The 4,554-nt window shown below is 40.3% G+C and overlaps 1 non-coding gene across 1 annotated transcript; it reads left to right on the top strand.

Moving 5' to 3' along the window:
- The first annotated feature begins 3,336 nt into the window (after positions 1 to 3,336).
- Positions 3,337 to 3,443, top strand: LOC141676021 (small nucleolar RNA R71). Its single transcript, XR_012556635.1, has one exon. It is a non-coding gene; the product is annotated as a small nucleolar RNA R71 (small nucleolar RNA).
- The last annotated feature ends 1,111 nt before the right edge of the window (positions 3,444 to 4,554 follow it).

The following is a 4,554-nucleotide window of genomic DNA, read 5'->3' as shown; positions in this document are numbered from 1 at the left end:
ATTGGATCTTCCAAGCGAGAGAGATGATCAGAAACTTAATTCTCAGTACCTTTTATGTCCTTGATCTCCAACTCAAATTCCTGAAGAAAAAGAACCCATCTGATCAATCTAGGCTTCGAGTCCTTCTTCGAGACGAGATATCGAATTGCAGCGTGGTCAGTGAAAATTGTCACATTCGTCCCAAGCAGATAAGATCGAAATTTCTGAAAACCGTAGACAATGGCCAGAAGTTCTTTCTCAGTAGTATTATAATTCAGTTGAGCGCCATTTAGGGTCTTACTAGCATAGTAGACTACATGAAATATGTTGATCTTTCTCTGCCCAAGAACTGCTCCAACTGCATAGTCACTTGCATCGCACATTATCTCAAAAGGTTCATTCCAATCAGGTGCAGTTATGACAGGTGTCGTGATTAAACTCTTCTTCAAGAACTCAAAAGCATTTAGGCACTCATAATTAAACTTGAACGGGACATCCTTCTCCAGAAGATTGCACAAAGGCTTAGAAATTTGTGAGAAGTCCTTGATGAACCGCCTATAGAAACCCGCATGACCAATAAATCTGCGAACTCCCTTAACAGAAATTGGTAGAGGAAGATTTTCAATGACCCCCACCTTGGATTTGTCCACCTCAAGACCCTTACTAGAGACCATGTGACCAAGAATAATGCTCTGTCGCACCATAAAGTGACATTTCTCCCAGTTGAGAACCAGATTGGTCTCAACACACCTTTTGAGAACGTCGCCAAGATTCTACAAGTACTCATCAAACAAATCGCCAAACACAGAGAAATTATCCCTGAATACCTCCATATTCTGACCAATCATGTCAGAGAAGATTGCCATCATACATCTCTGAAACATGGCAGGTGCCGCGCATAAACCAAAAAAACCCTTCTAAAGGCGAAAGTACCAAATTGACAAGTGAAAGTAGTCATCTCCTGATCTTCTGGAGCAATGCAAATTTAATTATAGCCCGAATAGCCATCCAGAAGACAGTAGTAATCATGCCCAACTAATCTGTCAAGCATCTGATCAATAAACGGTAGATGGAAGTGATCATTTTTCGTGGCCTTGTTCAGCTTCCTGTAATCTATGCAAACTCGCCACCCCGTGACTGTTCGAGTAGGAATGAACTCATTCTTCTCATTAGCAACAAATGTGATGCCTCCTTTCTTTGGTACACACTGAACTGGACTCAACCAAGAACTGTCAGAAATGAGATAGATGATCCCTGCATCCAGCCACTTAAAAATTTCCTTCTTCACAACTTCCTTCATGATAGGATTAAGCCTTCTTTGTTGCTCAATAATAGGCTTGCTACCTTCCTCTAGAAAAAATTTATGTATACAATAAGAAGCGCTGATTCCCTTAATATCTATTATCGTCCATCCAATTGCCGATTTGAACTCTCTCAAAATTCTCATGAGTTTTTCCTCATCACTACCTGAAAGGTCAGATGCAATAACCTAAAAAATCATACCTTAAGTGTTCAGGCAATGGTTTAAGCTCAAGTGTAGGAGCTTCCTCAATAGATGGCTTGAGGCGCTTAAGAGATTTGTTCAGCTCCTCAATTCCAAGAGATTCAAAAGGCCTATCCATCTTCTTCTTCCAGGGAGAAGCATTCAAATATTGTAACTTCTCATCACCTTCATCATCTTCGCTATCAGAATTACCCAACAAGGCCTTTTCTAAGGCATCGGACCTTAGCAACTGATCAAGTTCTGAAGTAACCACAAAATCGACCAACTCCACATTTAAGCACTCCTCATTTTCTGTAGGGAATTTCATAGCATTTAACACATTAAAAGTAACATCTTGATCCAACACTCTCATGGTAAGCTCACCCTTCAGCACATCAATCAAGGTTCGGCCAGTCGCCAAGAAAGGTCTTCCCAAGATTATGGGAATCTTCTTATCCTCCTTAAAATCAAGAATTACAAAATCAGCAGGAAAGATAAGTTTATCCACCTTGACCAAAACATCCTCAACAATGCCTCATGGATAAGTAATAGAACGATCGTCCAACTGCAAAGTCATATAAGTAGGCTTCAGATCCGGTAAGTCCAACTTTTTGAAGATTGACAAAGGCATCAAATTGATGCTAGCTCCCAAATCACATAAGCATTTGTCAAATGACACATTTCCAATGGTGCAAGGAATAGTGAAGCTTCCAGGATCTTTAAGCTTCGGATGTAAATTCTGTTGCAGCACAGCACTTCACTCCTCAGTGAGAGCAAATATCTCTAAGTCATCAAGCTTCACCTTTCGAGAGAGAATACCTTTCATAAACTTCGCATAACTAGGCATCTGTTCAAGAGCTTCAGCGAAAGTTATGTTGATGTGAAGTTTCTTGAAAACCTCCAGAAACTTCTCAAACTGCTTATCCAGCTTTTTCTTCTGCAGCCTCTTAGAAAAGGGACGTGGAGGATAGATTTGTTTCTCCCCGATATTATCCTCAGGAGGAGTGTGTTCAATAGTAGTGTTCCTTGGTTCCACTTCAGCGTCCTTCTGCAGTTCTTCTTCAGCCACAGCTTCTTCATCTGAACCATGAGAATGTTCGGGGTTTACAACCTTCCCAGTCCTTAATATAACTGCCTTTACCTGCTCCTTTACTTCCCACTTTCCTGGTAATTCAGTGTCACTAGAAAGTGTACCGGGTTGACGATTTAACAAGGCATTGGCGATTTGCCCAATTTAATTTTCCAAGGTCTTGATAGAAACCGCTTGGCTCTTGCACATGAGCCTCAACTCCTCCAATTCAAAATTTCCATTCGACTATTGCAGCTAGAGTTGTTGCCTTGGTACATATTGCGGTTGCTGAAAACCAGGGGGGTTGTACTGCTTTGCTGGATACTACTGATAAGGCTGCTGAACCGCATTGTGAGTGTTGCTCGAGCTAAAATTTGGATGATTGCGGTTGTTAGGATGATAGGTGGCTGGTACAGGTTGCTGCGACCTCTGAAAGTTGCTCACCAACTGATCTAATTCACTAAAAATGGCACACTGATCAGTCTCATGGGCACCCGCACAAAGCTCACAAACACTAGTGATCTGATTAAATACATAATTAGACAGAGAATCCACCTTCATCGTCAAAGCCTTAAGTTGAGCAGCTATAGTAGTAGCTACATCCAACTCCCGAATTCCTGCTACCTTACCCTGAGATAGTCGCTGAGTAGGATTCTGGTATTCATTAGCATTCATCAGTTCAATCAATTCATAAACTTCATCGTAGCTTTTAGCCCACAAGGCTCCTCCTCATGCTGCATCAAGCATGGGTCGAGAAGTAGCACCCAAACCATTATAGAAATAGTTAATGATCATCCAGTCAGGCATACCATGATGAGGACACTTCCTAAGTATCTCCTTATATTGATCCCAAGCCTCACATAAAGATTCTCCAGATTGCTGAGCAAATTGAGTAAGTGCATTTCTGATTGCAGCAATCTTCGCCATAGGAAAGAATTTGGTTAAGAACTTTTGAGCAAGATCCTCCCATTTGGTGACAGACCATGGTGGTAGAGAATGTAACCGGGACTTAGCTTTATCCCGCAGAGAGAATGGGAAAAGCCTCAACTTATTAGCATCTTCCGAAACTCCATTGAAATTGAAAGTGTCGCAGATCTCGATGAAATCTATGATGTGCATGTTAGGGTCTTCTGTCGAAGAACCCCCAAACTGAACTGAGTTCTGTATCATCTGAATCATGCTCGACTTTATCTTAAAGGTATTAGCCGAGATGACTGACCGAACAAAGCTATACTAAATATCATCGATGTTCGGTTGAGAGTAGTCCATCAAAGCCTTTGGATTTGCTTCTAGTTCTCCCATTGAAACAATAGCCTCTTCTTCTTTCTCAACTAAGATCTCTTCCTCAACTTTCTCCTCTACTACAACTTATTCCTCAGCTTGATCCAGTGTCCTCTTACGAGACAGAGACCGTGTATGCATACACGCTCGCTAGAGTACCTGAAACACGATAAGAAATTAAGTAAGTAACAATGTCCGAGTCACTGAACTTTAATGACCAATGATGGCAAACACATAAACTAAAAATTAACACCAAAATCCCCGACAGTGGTGCCAAAAACTTGTTAGTCGCTAAGCACGGGCTAAAATTCACGCAAGTATACGCGTTCAGAAGTAATATAGAATAAATTCTAGTTCGTTCCCACAGGGATAGGTGTAGGTTAATTTCAATCAATGTATTTATGCAACACTAGTATGATTATTATCCAATGCTAAGACGAGTAACAAATTGTGGTTGTTTATACTAAGATTGACTAAGAGATTATACTAAAGAACATAAACTAAGAGATTAAAGAGAATTGAATAATATATGACACAAACATAGGATTCTAACTTCATTAAATACTTCATTCAAAACCCTTTTCGTATTAACCTTAGCATGTAATGGTGATGACACTAATCAGATAACACAAAACTGATACACGTCAATTTTCATTGTACGAATACCATACTACCAGACATTCACAAAAGAGATAGAAGCTGAATATACACCAATTATATTGAGACCCTATATGTCTATAGA

The sequence above is a fragment of the Apium graveolens genome, chromosome 7 (genome assembly GCF_009905375.1).
Source record: "Apium graveolens cultivar Ventura chromosome 7, ASM990537v1, whole genome shotgun sequence".
NCBI classification, from domain to species: Eukaryota; Viridiplantae; Streptophyta; class Magnoliopsida; order Apiales; family Apiaceae; genus Apium; species Apium graveolens.
This window is presented reverse-complemented; position numbering and strand designations above follow the sequence as displayed.